This window comes from Coenobita brevimanus, chromosome 2 (assembly GCF_032717465.1).
Source record: "Coenobita brevimanus isolate Jiangsu-jjx chromosome 2, ASM3271746v2, whole genome shotgun sequence".
NCBI lineage: Eukaryota > Metazoa > Arthropoda > Malacostraca > Decapoda > Coenobitidae > Coenobita > Coenobita brevimanus.
The window spans coordinates 33492617-33508158 of NC_136955.1; positions in this window are offsets into that span (position 1 = coordinate 33492617).

Here is a 15542-nt window from a genome sequence, read left to right on the forward strand (position 1 = left end):
TTACTTTTTTAATCGAGGGAAAGATGAACTTCGCAGGTTGATGATGATTGGTTGAATGCAAAATATCCGAATGACATCGTTGTATTTCAAATAATTACCCGTACTATGAATCGGAACCTAGTAATAACCTGAAATACCACGATGTTACTCGGACATGAAGCATTCAGCCATTCATCACCAACCTGTCAAGTGCATCTTCGCTTCGAAAATAATAAATAAATAAATAAAACTGAGTAGTACAGTCATCAACACTAATAAAGGGACAGGGTAATCTGCCACTAGGGATCAGGTCAGTCGCACATGTCTATCCTCCAGCTCCACTTCCTTACCCCATCCAAGGCACAGAATTCTTAGGCGGATGAATTGGAGAACAGAAGCTTCGTTCACTCTCACGTCTTGCCGCATGTACTGTTACTTTCATTTATCCTACTATTAGGTGTATTATCATGTTCATAGATCCGTCTTCAGTTCCATGAGAAGTAATATCGAAGTTTTAGGTGACTTCAGCACAATGACCCTACTGTACATTGTTTGGTTTCCAAATATTTATCCAACGTGTTCAAAGAGACATACTATGATCCAAGTAACGGCAACAAGTTATATTTCTACATAAGTCCCTCTCCTGCCTTGTCATCTGGAGTGGCACATATCCACCCACCTACTCATTCACCTACCGACTCAACCTATCCAACACAACCCACCGACCTCACCCCGGCCTCTCACCCTGCCCAGTCGCCTAGGTGACTCACTCAGACCACCGATCCCTGCCATCCACCACGCCCACCCATGAATGCCACCCACGAAGCTCACACAACATATTCACCCACTCACCCATTCACCCTGAATCTAGCTAGCCATCCAACCCACCAACCCAACCACTCACCCAGAGCACTCCGACCAGGCAATCGTCTCAGTCACCCTGGCGACTGACTTGCCCACTCTCTGTGGCAACCCACCTTGCCCACTCACCTGGCGACCCATTCCGCCCACACATTCAGTCGATCTGTCTTGCCCACCGACCCCCTACTTCCCACCCTTCCTACCCACCAATTCCTCCCATCCTGCTCACCCAACAGTGTCATCCATCGTATCCACCCCTACAACCTTCCCACTTCTCCCTGAAAACTCACTCACCCTGCCGACCCACCCCACCTGGGAACCCACCCATCCTATCCACCCACTCCTCCCACCGACCCAACCGCCCGTTCATACGCCCAACCACCCTCCTCACTGAACCTTATTCACTCTCCCATCCCGTTCGTCCATTCGAACCCAACTTATCCACCAAACTTATCCCATCCAACCTTACTTGCCGACCTCTCCCCGACCACCTACATATCAAGTCACTCACCCACCCAGCCCACCGAACGCACCCACACATTCACCTATCTACCCCTACTGTACAACCCACCCCAAGTCACTCCACATACCCCATCCAGCCAACCCACCCCCTTACCAACCATCCTGCCCATTCACCTTGGCGATCCACCGAACTACCACACCCACCAGTTCAACCCCACTCCCTACCCACCCAAACAACTGACTCCAAAACACACACACACACACACACACACACACACACACACACACACACACACACGCGCACACACACACACACACACACACACACACACACACACACACACATATCGTAGCCGTCGCCGAGCGTTTCCAAAAGTGTGTTAGATGGTAGGGATTTTAAGAAGTAGAGAATGTTCGTTGTTCTTGTCGTGGATGGCAGGAGAAAGATAAAGATGAGTCTGGGATTTGATTGCAGTTTATTTCTTCAGAGGGAGTATCTCACTGGAGCACTACTGAGGCGAGAGCGGTTTTATGCTTGCTAACTCCCGTGCACTCTGTTCCTGCCGTTCCCACCGTCTCTCTCTCTCTCTCTCTCTCTCTCTCTCTCTCTCTCTCTCTCTCTCTCTCCTAACCCCTTCTGCTCTGTCTCTCCCAATTCCCCTGTACATGATTGGTTGAGTCATGCGTTAGGGCATTTTGTGTGTGTGTGTGTGTGTGTGTGTGTGTGTGCGCGCGTGTGTGTGTGTGAAACTTTCCAAGCCTGTGGCAGTTTCCACCAGGCGTCATACTGTCCTGTGTGTGAAATTCCTAGCTGCAGAATGTGCAGCGTTGTTTCCTCTAGATCTCTCGTTTTAGGCATGACTTTCTTCTAACCTTTATATTACATGTTAACAATATATACGTTACTAGCTATTATGTGGTGTGTTACGATAATTTAGTGTCCTGACACACACACACACACACACACACACACACACACACACACACACACACACACACACACACATTAAAACCCAGAGACAGTGAGATACAAACACTAAGAATAACGCATAAACTGACAGACACACGTACGCACACACAGACACGCACATACACACACAGACACTCGCACACTGACAGACATACAGACACGTGCACACACAGACTCAGCCACACGCTGACATGCACACACACTCACACACACGGAGAGACACTCAGACACACACAGAGACATGTGTAAACACTGAGCAAAGTAATATTTCATTCATGCTTTTTTATGCGCATGGGAGTGTAACGTAAAGGGATCACGAGCATACTGTATGTTTAAAAGAGGGGAGTGTGTTCAGGACCTAAATGTGGGGAAAAGGGAAAACAACTTGTGTAGTCAGTGCTACAGGTTGTAATTAATTGTGTGCTTGATCACAACCTTATTGAACAATACTTTAGAGGAATTAGCCCCAGAAATCCTTTCATTTTCTGCTGACATGCCATCGCTTATACCTTACTGGGATTGTTTCGCTCTACAGTGAATGGACAAGTAGGTTTTATCGTCTCTTATACTATGCTGGGATAGTTTCGCACTACCAGGAATCGACAGGCAAGTTATACAAACTTACCAAACTTATGCTAATATATGACTTATAAAGGGTGTTGATACTAGTAATACTGAATTCCTGTCGTAAGGGGTGACTGGTGTGTGACACGTAAGACTGCTCGGATTCAGGCAAGAAGTTGTTTGGACTAAGGAGCATAGTCTATGCCCAAAGTCAGACACACACACACAAAATATAATAATATCCCCTCTTAAATTAATGATTATGTAAAGCATACGTAAGACGGTATAAACCAACATAATTGTCAGTGATTGGTTGCATACAACACTAGTTTCCATGAGTGAGGCAGGAATGGAAACTTGAGTGTAGTTAAAGAATGAAGAGATTCTGTGCGAAGAGCCGAGACAGGCAGATGAAGCCGGCAGGGCGAGGCAGAGGGGGGTGGGGAATGAGGGAGGGAGAGGGGGGAGGATTTGGGGATGGTGAAGAGGGAGGATGAGATGTGGAAGTGTTCAGTATTGTTCTAAGAGAAGCTTGCACAGTATATTGACTCATATCTTCCACATACACCTTTTAATTGAGCTATATTATGGATGTATCTCCATCAGGATTCCATGATATACTCTCCAACAGACAGTAGTTTTAATGAATGAATGCTTTGGTAAAATATTTAATATCATAACTATACTAGTTTCAATATTAATTATTGTTCATACTGTTGAGTAATTATACAGTTAAACGTCAAACAGTAGTTCGTAAGACTTAGGGCCACCCCTCCCCGGGGAAAAACAACCACTGAGAGTGACTAGTGGCGGAAGTCCTTGTGAACTACTCTCTCTCTCTCTCTCCTTGTGTGTGTGTGTGTGTGTGTGTGTGTGTGTACGAACGCGTGGAACTGTCCTGGTTCTTCCTGGTGGTGGTGCTGCTAAGACATACAGCACTGATTATATTGGTTGGTAATGAGTGATCGGTACAGGGATAACAGGGTCACTGGTGAATAGGCCTATGGAGAATATACAGTAGGTTCTTGATGGGAATACGTAAGATATCCTTTGGAGACTAAGTAAGTCCATCATGACAAAATCTTAAATCCTACAGTCGAGGGAACATAGGTCCATAAACAATAAGCAATGCCCCTTGAAGGGGTAGCACGTCCACAGGGGAATAGGTATATATAGAGTCCTCATGAAGGATATATATATCCATCTATCTGTCTGTCTATCTATCAGTCTATCTATATCTATACCTATCTATCTATCTGTCTGTCTATCTATCTATCTATATCTATCTATCTATCTATCTATCTATATCTATATCTATATATATATCTATATCTATCTCTCTCTCTCTCTCTCTCTCTCTCTCTCTCTCTCTCTCTCTCTATATATATATATATATATATAATGTATATGTCCTTCATTCTTCCTCTTCTGTCCACGGATGACTTTACACTCCCTCTTCTGTCTTTCTTTCCTTCATTCTTTCCTCTTCCTTCTGTATGTGGGTGACGCTACACTGAGTGACAAGCCAAATGGTTTCCTGTACACCAGGAAACCATTTACTATGCGGGATTCTTTTTTTTTTTAATGTGCTTGACTCCGGGCATAGGCTTCACAGCCTGCTCCCGAGGCTCAGTAGTTCTCCTACACACCATACACCTCTACATGTCACCACTTCGGCGCTAACACCCACCGTCCATATTGAATACATGCTAGGGCTGTCTCATACAGGACTGGTGTATTGGTATTAGCGGGGGTATTTTACAACATATCGGTGGGTCTTCTGGTAGATCGGTAAAGTCTGTTTGGCATAAAATTCAAATCCTTTAACTGTTCCCTGCCCCAGAGGGGATTTGAACCTCGGTCCGGTAGGACCGCAGGCCACCTCTCTACCGATTGAGCCACCGCCTCCCCCATTGGATGGTAACCATATAACCAAAGTTTGGCGCCTGGTGGTTTCGTGGGTAATTATTGCGCTCCAATCGGATTGAGCTGGTGAAGGTTTGGGTTGATTGTTCATGTAATGCCCCTCAGGGATGAGTGAGGCTGGTCACGGTCATCTTAAATGTCGGGACTAACTGCCTAGCCCCGGGATCCTAGCCCCTCATGAGGCAATGTAGAGTTGGATGATGGATGGATGGATGGATCTATCTGTCTATCTATCTGTCTATCTATCTATATACACAGTATATATATATATATATATATATATATATATATATAAACATTATATATATATATATATATATATATATATATATATATATATGCGAGTAAGAAGGAACCAAAGGCTAGGAGCCAGCAAACAATTCCTTCCAAGAAAACAACATTAATACAAAAGAGAGCCAAATTCAAGATCTGTTCATTTCGAGATGCCTACACACACTGCATTTGAAAGGCTGGAGACCATAGGAACTAGGAAATACTGACAGAGGGAGACAGTTCCAGAGTTGACCTGTTGCATAAATGAAGGTCTGGGAGTAACGGTTAACTCTTGCATTAGAGAGTTGGACAGAAAAGGGATGAGAGTTTGTTGCTAGACGGGTGGTACTCGCCCTTCGTTGGGGTGGAGGGATGCAAGCAGACAGTTCAGAGGAGCAGTGACCATTGAAGTAGCGATAGAAAAGAGATAATGAGGCAACAGTGCTGCGAAGAGACAGAGGTTGAAAGGAGCCAGTAAAAGGAGGAGAGTTAATGAGACGAAAAGCCTTTGACTCCACTCTATTGAGAAGAGCTGTGTGTGGGGAGCCTCCCCACACATGAGAATTGTACTCCACACAGGGGTGAATAAAACCCGTGTATAAAGTCAACAACTGTGCAGGGGTAAAGAAGGTACGAAGTTGGCTTAGCACACCTAATCTCTTGGAAGCTGATTTTACAAGAGATGTAATATGATATTTCAAAGATAAATCCAGAGTGAATGAAACCCCAAGCTTGTACAAAGATGATGCAGGATTGAGATGGATATTTTTAAACATTAGTGGGTACTCCTGTGGAAGATTTTGTCGGGTTGTTAGGTGTAAAAACTTAGTCTTTGATGCATTAAAAACAACAAGATTATTTTTACCCCAGTCAGAGATACGAACCAAGTCAGACATTAGGTGTGCCATAACCTCATCCCTTGGTTGTTGAAGTAACTGTTGAGATGGACGTTGCGGGAATCGAATGGAAAGGTGAAGGGTGGAATCATCAGCATACGAGTATAGGATTAAATGTACAGCTTAGAAGATCATTGATGAATATAAGGAAGAGAACTGGTGATAGGACAGAACCCTGAGGAACACCACTATTGATAGATCTAGGAGAAGAACGATGGTCGTTTACAACAGGAGCTATAGAACGACTAGAAAGAAAGCTGTAGATATAGACACAGATAGAAGGATAGAAACCGTAAAAGGGCAGTTTGGAAATTAAAGATTTATGCCAGACTCGATCGAGAGCCTTTAAGATGACAAGTGCAATGGCAAAGCTTTCGCCAAAGTCCCGAAAGGAGGATGACAAGGAGTCTGAAAGGTAGGCGAGAAGATCGCCAGTGGAGCGTCCCTGACGGAACCCATACTGACGATCAGAAAGAAGGTTATGATAGGAAAGATGCTTTAAAATTTTTCTGTTAAGAATAGACTCGAAAACTTTTGAGATACAGGATGTTAAAGCATTTGAACGGTAGTTTGAGGGTTGGGAATGGTCACCCTTCTTTGGGATTGGCTGGAAGACAGCAAACTTCCAGCAAGAAGGAAAGGTACAAGTTGAAAGACAAAGGCGAAAGAGTTTACCTAGTCATGGTGTAAGCACAGAAGCACAGTTCTTGATGACAACAGGATAGTCCCCATCAGGTCCATATGCCTTGTTAGTGCTGAGGCCAGTGATGGCAGAAAATACATCAGCTGAAGAAATTTTAATGTCAGCCATGAGGAAGTCAGAGGGAGGAAGTGATGGAGGAACAGTACCGGAATCGTCTGAGGTGGAATTAAAGGAGAAAGTCTGAGCGAAGAGATCTGCTTTATCAGTAGAAGAAATAGCTACAGAGCCATCAGAGTAGAAAAGAGGAGGGAAGGATGATGAGATAAATTTGTTACAATAGAAAGGTTTTTGGCAAGATGCCAGAAAGAGCGGGAAGAATTCGAGTTGGAGAGTTGAGAGCATTTAGCACGGATGAAATTATTTTTAGTCGAGTGATGAACAGACTTAGCACGATTCCGGGCAGAAACATAAAAACGATGTGATTCAGGGACGGGTTGGCTCTGGTACCCTTCATTGGCCCTCTCCTTGTTGCGGACAACATTAGAACAAGCGTGATTAAACCAAAGCTTTCCTGCATTAGTCAAAGGATATGAGAAAGGAATATATGCTTCCATGCCCGAGAGAATAACCTCCGTAATGAGTAAGGCACACACACATGGCTCCCGGCCACGGAAGCAATAATCATTCCATGGAAAATCAAAGAAATACTGCCTGAGGGCTTCCCAATCTGCAGCTCCAAAGTGCCACAGTCGTCGTTTCTCTGGAGGGTCCGCAGGCCGTACCAGAGAGACGGGACACGTTAAGGTAATAAAGTAATAATATATACACACACATATATATATATATATATATATATATATATATATATATATATATATATATATATATATATATATGAGAGGACTCTCCCTAAATGCTAAGGGGTCTTTGTATGCAGCATGTGTTAGGAGTGTAATGCTGTATGGTAGTAAGACCTGGGCAGTGAAGGAGGAGGATATTCGTCGGCTCAGATGTACAGAAATGACAATGATTAGGTGGAGGCGTAGTGCGTCCCTGCATCCAAGGTTTGGGGGGGCTGGGTTTACGATGGAAGACTTGAGAGGTAGGATGGAACTGGAGTGTATTGGTGTTGTGATGAGGAAAGGTAGATTGAAATGGTTTGGACATGTGGAGAGGATGGGGGATGATAATTGGGTGAGGAAGGTGAGAAGTGATTATATTGGGGGTGGGGTTATGAGGGGTAGACCGAGAAAGACATGGGACGAGGTCATTAAGTGTGACCTCAGGGTTAAGGGACTGAACAGGGAGGCTGCAATAGATCGTGCAGCATGGAGAGCCGCCATTAAGTGACCAAGGCCGACGCATGCAAGCATGTTGGAGCCTTTAAAAATGAAACGAAAATGAAACGGTATAGTATATGGTAAAAAGGGGAGTACTCAAGGAGGAAGAGTGGATCCCACTTTTTAGAGACATTACATTTATATAATGAGATTAATTGAATTAGTATTTATGCAAAGTTGTCCTTCTGCCAGGGATGCATTAAAAAGAACACTGAATGATATTCTAATGAAAAATCGTCAGTAAAGTGCCGGAATAAAAGAGTTAAATAGTGTAATTATGCTAGTTTGTAAATTTAATTTTAGTTTGGTGAATGTGTTTGGGACAGTGTGTAGGAAGTTAATGTAAACAAAAGTAAAGTTATGGTGCTTGAGAGGAATGAAGATGCAGAATGTACAGTGAGGTTGGATCGTGAGGATTTGGAGAATGTGAGTGCATTCAAGTACTTGGGTAGTGTGATGAGTAAAGATGGAATTTTGGGGGATGAAGTGCGTGAAAGAGTACAGCAGGAAAGGAAGGTTGTTGGTTCACTGAAAGCAGTGATGAGAAATAGGGAGGTGAGTATGGAAGATAAGAAGTCACTGCATGATAGTCTTGATCCCTACCCTGACGTATGGAAGCGAGGCGAGGACCTTCCAAGAGGGGAACAAGTCAAGAGTGAGAGCAGTGGAAATGAGTTACCTGAGAGGAGCATGTGGATGACATGGAGGGACAGGTTGACGAATGAAGAAGTGAAGGAACGTTGTGGGGAGGATGTGGATGTGGTTGAGAAGATTAGGAGAAATACACTGAGGTGGTTTGGACATGTGGAGAGAATGGAGAATGAAAGAGTGACTAAGAGGGTGTATGTAGATGAGGTGGAGGGAGGGAGAGGGAGGAGTAGACCGAGGATGAGGTGGAGGGATGGAGTTGAGAGGTATATGGGGGAGGGGGGAGTGAGTTGGGGGGAGGGGAGTCAAATGGTGGGTGACAGAGCGACTTGGAGGCGTTTTGTCTTCGGCCACCCTTTGTGGGATTAGGGAGTCGGGCTATAGATAGATAGAATTTTCATTCACTGTCACCCCATTAAGCCAACTTAATATTACGGAAGACTTGAGACCAACTAACCTTAAAGAGGGAAATTAAACGGCATAGAGGATACAAGTGCTCGTGGGCCCTTCGGGCCCCTCTCACTTGCTCCCGTGGAGGGCTCTCGCGTTTATGTGCTGTTCGAGTGTAACGTTGTCACTTGAAATTTTTGCAGCTAACCAATTGATCGTGTTATTTGCAGCCTCGGGAATGGAACCCAAGTTGTCCGAACGCAAGTCCGAAGTACACACACAGACACACGGCTTCTGCTACAGTTTATTTTAGTTCTACCTCTGGGCAAAAAAATTCTACGGAAATCCTATGCCGGGCTCAGGGAGCAGCGTTTTTTTGGTCAAAATGTGATAGCTCATTTAATATAGTAAAAGTTTTTCAATTGTTATAGGACCAAGTTTTTTTTTTTCTAGATCAGCGATTTTTTTGCGATTTTTGTGCCAAGTTTGGTGCGATTTGAATGTGTAGTTTTGGCTGCCCAAAATACACACACACACACACACACACACACACACACACACACACACACACGCGCACACACACACACACACACACACACACACACACACACACACACACACACACACACACACGCACACAGGGCTACTGCTATAATATATTAGAAGTGGTGAATATGGTATTGATGATCTTGCGATACATTTTCGCTTAGCTTCAGAGCCAGGATAATGTATAATGCATTTCATGTGTGATGTACCGGTAGGGAAAGGTAACCTCAACGTTTGGCATTGGATATAGTACACAGGTCAGGCATAATAATCGAAGCCCGCATGAGCGGGGAGAGAGAGAGAGAGAGAGAGAGAGAGAGAGACAGAGAGAGAGACAGAGACAGACAGACAGAGACAGAGAGACAGAGACAGAGAGAGTTCACAAGGACTTCATAATCATCCTTAGTTGTTTTTCCCCTGGGAGGAGTGGCCCCAGGTCTTACGAATTACTGTTTGAGGGCTCACTACCTAATTATTACACAGTATAACAACAAGAATTATTGAAACTAGTGTAGTAGTGATATTTAATATTCTATTAAAGTATTCGTTCATTAAAACATTGCAGATTGGATAGCATATAATGGAATCCTGATGGAAATACATCCATAATATAGCTGAATTAAAAGGTGCATGTCGACGATATGAGTCAATATACTGTGCATGCTTCTTTTTGCACAATACTGGACACTTTAACATCTCATCCTCCCCCTTCACAGTCCCCAAATCCTTCCCCCTCTCCTTTACTCCTTTCCCACCCTCCGCCTCTGTGTGTGTGTGTGTGTGTGTGTGTGTGTGTGTGTGTTCATTGGAGTTAGTTCGTTGGATGGGTGGGGTTACTGAGGTTGAGCTGGTGGGTATGGTAGTTCCGTGCATCGCCAAGGTGGGTGGGCAGTGGTGAAGGTGGGGAGAGGGTTGGATGTCGTGTGTGGAGTGGCTTGGGGTGGGTTGAAGGAGCAAATGGGTTCATGAGTGGATGCGTTTGGTGGGCTGGGTGGGAGAGTGACTGGATATGTGGGTGGTCGGGGAGGGGTCAGTAAGTTAGGGTTGGATGGGTTGAGTTTGGTGGATGAGTCGGGTTCGAATGGATGAATGGGATGGGAGAGTTTATGGGGTGGATAAAATGGGTGGTTGGGCATGTGGATGGGCGGGTCGGTCGGTGAGAGGAGTGGGTGAATAGGATCGGTGGGTGAACAGGGTGGGCTGGGGGGAAAGGGTGGGTTAGTGTTCAGGGAGAGGTGGGAGGGTTGTGTGGGTGGATGCGATGGATGGCATTGTTGGGTGAGCAGGGTGGTGGAATTGGTGTGTGGGAAGGATGGGTGGTTGGGGTCGAGGAACAAGATAGGCCGTCGGAATGTATGGGCAGAGTGGGTCACCAGGGTGAGTGGGCACGGTGGGTCGCCAGGGTGACTGAGATGATTGCGTGGCTGGGGTTCTCTGGGTGGGTGTTTGGGTTGGTGGGTTGGGTGGCTGGATGGGTTCGGGGTGCCTGAATTAATGTGTTGCATTGTTGGGTGAGCTTCGTGGGTGGCATTCGTGGGTTGGCAGGGTGGATGGCCGGGATTAGTGGGCTGAGTGGGTCGCCTAGATGGCTGGTCAGGGTGAGTGGCCTGGGTGACGTCGGTGGGTTGTGTTGGGTGAGTTGAGTGGGTAGGTGGATGAGTAGGTGGGTGGATATGTCCCTCTCCTGATGACAAGGCAGGAAAGGGACTTATGTGGCTGTAATGCAAGGTGAAATTAGGCTCGACTTCTCATTCCTATTACACCTAACGTGGAGCGGGGTCCTCTTTTGAGACCGGAGCTTAGTGCAATAAAGAGAGGCAGGACACAAAAACTCTAGGCAACAACCTTTACACGTATATTACCACAATCAGACACAGGACAAGTCAGCAGATATTACACCACAATACATAGCAATATAAAACCTTATCTAGGGTATGGGTATCTCGCAGGATACATACTTCTCTGACATTAATGACAACACAATCAATCCTAGTGTATCAAGGGTGCAGTGAATATAGGCGCGCGCGGGAGGCGCGGGGGGGGGGGGAGTCTCACGAGGAGGGGAGAGGGGAGGGTGCAGGGAGTGACTTATGACGGCTAGGGGAAAGTTATGGTAATACTGGGGAGAGGCAGATATTAGCAATGAAGCATACACATTTTCCACTAGCAAAGGGACTTTGGTAATTGATTTTATTCTTGATTTACACTTACTCTAGCTACTGGGATGAGAGAGTGATATACAAGATTTATGGGCAGCGTGGGTGGGGAGGGAATACCATTAATACTCTCTTCCATAATATTCCTTTAGAGCTCACAGTAGTAGGGGTATGTCACTACAGAGGAATCTCCAGGTGGCACAGGCTTACTAATTGCATATAAGGGACGTCACTCATAAATATAGTACATCAGATCTTGTTCCACACACTCGTCCTTTAGGTTCTTAATGCGATCTTACTCACCCCGATATTCACTATATTAAATCACTGCACAATACTATACTAGGGGAAATCACACTTAACCTAAATCACTCGCACTGTAACATCACACGTATTCATCGTGGGGATAGGCAGGAACATGCCGTCGGCAATCCTGCCGGGCTAGGGGCACCGCCAATGTGAGGCATGCCAAGAGGGCACGGGACAACTTGTAAGGGCGTCCTCTCGCATCCTGGGCTACCCGTGGCTTCCAGGCTGGGCTCAGGAGGGTGGCCTTCGGGACTGGGGCCGAATAGCTCCAGGAACCTCTGTTGTAAGTCTCGGCCTGAAGTGGGAGCCTTACGGCGTCGTGGGGGCGTAGGGAGGTCGCGCCCGGGTGTCCTGGGGAGAATCGAGAGAGACTGCGGGCTGCGGTCTCCAGCGTCTAGGGGCGCCGACAGAGGAGGGCTGCGGCATTGACTTCCACTGGGGCCCGTCAGGTGCGTCTGCTCTAGAGCCAGACGTAGGGAGCAGAGGCCAGGGGAGGCTGTGAGGCCTGTCTGGGCCACTCTGGGATGGGAGGCCTGGGCTCTAGTCTCCTGCCGGAGTGATGTCTCACTCCTTGCCTCTTTCTGTGTACCCTCGGAGCGACAATAGGTTGTCTCACGAGGAAGGAAGCGACAATAGGCTGTCTCTACCAAGACACTTTCGGAGCGACAATAGGCCGTCTCACGAGGGTGGGAGCGACAATAGGCCATCTCTACCAGAGCACTTTCGGAGCGACAATAGGCCGTCACACGAGAGCGGGAGCGACAATAGGTCGTCTCTACCGGGACACTTTCGGAGCAACAATAGGCCGTCTCACAAAGAGGGGAGTGACAATAAGCCGTCTTCACCGAAGCACTGTCGGAGCAACAATAGGCCGTCTCACGAGGGTGGGAGTGACAATAGGCCATCTCTACCGGAACACTTTTGGAGCGACAATAGGCCGTCTCACGAGGGCGGGAGTGACAATAGGCCGTCTCTACCGGAGCACTTTTGGAGTGACAATAGGCCATCTCACGAAGAGGGGAGTCATTTGGAGTGCCTATGACACCTCCACCCCTAGCTGGCTCAACAATCCCACTCCGTGAAGGTAGTGTCCTTCTCCTACGGCGCCGACGGCGTGGTGGCTGCATGACATAGGGGCGCACGGCCTGGGCTGACATATGTCGCTGTTGCCGGGAGTTGTTCTGACTGGTGGCGGCTACCCCGTGGGGTCCGTGTGGGGGTGTTGGTACATTCCCGGGCATACTAGGCTGTATTTTGCTTGCCCCGTTGTCAGGGGCACTATGGTATATGTCGGGGGCACTGTTCTTTAAGTCATGCATTTTACCACTCTCCCCCTGTAAAAAGTCACGTCCTCGTGGCTGAAGGTGGAATGCTTGTGTGTTGGAGGTGGTGTACACGGGCTGGAGGTGTTGCAGCACAGTTTGCCAGGCGACGATGTAGGGGTTTTCTTCTTGTTCCGGGTCGCAGGTGAGGAAGAGTGTGGAGGCGGTGGTGGTAGACTGGAGGAGTGTTGGCAGGTGGTATGGCCTGCGGAGTCTGTGGTTCTTGCCAAGGGTAGGTGCCCATACGGCCCGCTTCACTCTCATCTTGCTTGGTGTGGCTGTCGGTGTGGTTGGAAGCTGAATGCTGGATACCGAGGGTAAGGGCCGGGTTTTGTGCCATGGTAATGCGACGTTGAGTCTCTGGGGAGTACAGGTAGAGGAGATTTGGGCCTGATGTAGCTTGATATTGTGAAGTCGTGGAGAGGTGGGTGGTGTAGGGGTGTGTGTGTATCGGGCGGGCGGGTGTGAGAGGCGGCCCAAGCGGGTGGTGGTGGTCTTGAGGGTTAGGGTGGGGGGGAAGTGGGTGTATGGGGTGGGCGGGTTGTTTTGCGTGTTGTGGGCGTGGTGGGGCGTGGTGTTGGCGGAGTGGGTGTACGGATGGTGGGTGGGGGACGGGGAGTGGTAGTGGGTTGTGGTGAGGGCATGTTGGTGTGGGTGGAAGAGGTGGTAGTGGGCGTTGAGGGGGGGACAACGGAGGGAAGGGGTGAGGGTGAGGGAGGGGTGGCGGGGGAGGCGTCAGGTGAGGTGCTGGGGGTGGTGGCAGCCGGGGAGGTGGAGGTGGTAGGGGGGGTGGAGTGGGAGGGTGAGGAGGAAACATAGCACTCATATGTGACTGTAGAGGGTGGTGCGGGGGCTGGAGGGGGCTGGAGGTGTGGGGCTGGGGCGGGGGAGATGGGCATGCGGAAAGGCGGCACGTGACGGTTGCGGAGGGTACGGGGAGTGCCGTGATAGTCTATGACCACCTGGTATGGATTGGGGACTTGGGTGATTGTGTGGGGCCCCGTGAAGAGGGGGGCGAGCTTGTGGGGAGTGGGGAGCTGGGCGACGACGACTGTGTCACCCGGGTTGAAGGGGTTGGAAGCTGTGTCGGGTCCAAGGTCCAGATTCTTTTGTAGGTGGTATATCCGCCCTTTTAGCAGGTGTAGCGGGTCTGTAGTGGGAGCGGAAGCTGCGGCTGCAGGTGGTGGCGTAGGGGTAGTAGGAGAGGAGTTTCCCCAAAGATTCTTTTGTGGGAGGAAACCCCGTCTTCTCGGGGGCATGAATTCATGCTCCACTGGACAATTTTCACATGTGCCGGCCAATCGTCATCTTTTGTAGCCTCGATTCGGGTGCGTAGCTGATTGGTAAGGGTACGATGGCTACATTCACATACAGCGTTCTCTTGAGGCCAGTATGGTGAGGAGTGGGAGATCTTATACCTGAAAATCCTGGCTAGCTCCTCCCAGACTTTTCCGGAGAACTCGGGGGCATTATCGGAATGGATGGCTTGTGGGATGCCAAAGTAAGGGAACACATGTCGGAGAAGGGCATCGGCGACAGCGACGGCATGATGTTCCTTAGCCGGGCAGGCTACCACGAATTTTGAGTACGTGTCTACAAAAGTGACCACGTATTTATATCCAGATTTAGGGGGTAAGAGGGCCTACTACATCGATCGCCAGGAGTTGCCAGGGCTTGTGGGCGGTGATATGGCCCAATGGTCCAGCGGTGCGGGTGATATCTTTTCCAAGCGCGCAGGCGCGGCAAGTCTGGATAATTTCTTTGGCAAGAGTGGAGGGATTTGGGGCCCAGTAAATGTTGAACACCTGTAATAATTTTTTGGTGCCCAAGTGGATGCCGTTGTGGGCATGGAGGTGGCGCAGGGTGTCACATGCTGCATCGGGGGCCAAGAGGATATGCCCGGACGGGGTTAGAAGGTGGTCGCCCTGTTGGCATAGCTTAGGGAATAGGTGAGCAGGGATCCAGGGGGTCCATTCCTTGTGGTGCCAGAGTTGTAGGAGGTCTGGGTCCGGTTGTACCGTGTGGATGGGGAGGCAGGAGAGGGCATCTGCATTGGTGTGGAGCTTTCTGGGCCTGTATGAAATCTCGTACTGAAACTCCTCTAGGGTGTCGCACCACCTGATGAGTTGGGCGTTATGGGAGTCCAACTGGCATAACCACTGGAGTGATTGGTGGTCGGTGATTATCGTGACTCGGGTCCCGGAAAGATAAGCCCTAAAATATTGGAGGGCCCAGATTATGCCGAGGCATTCTCGCT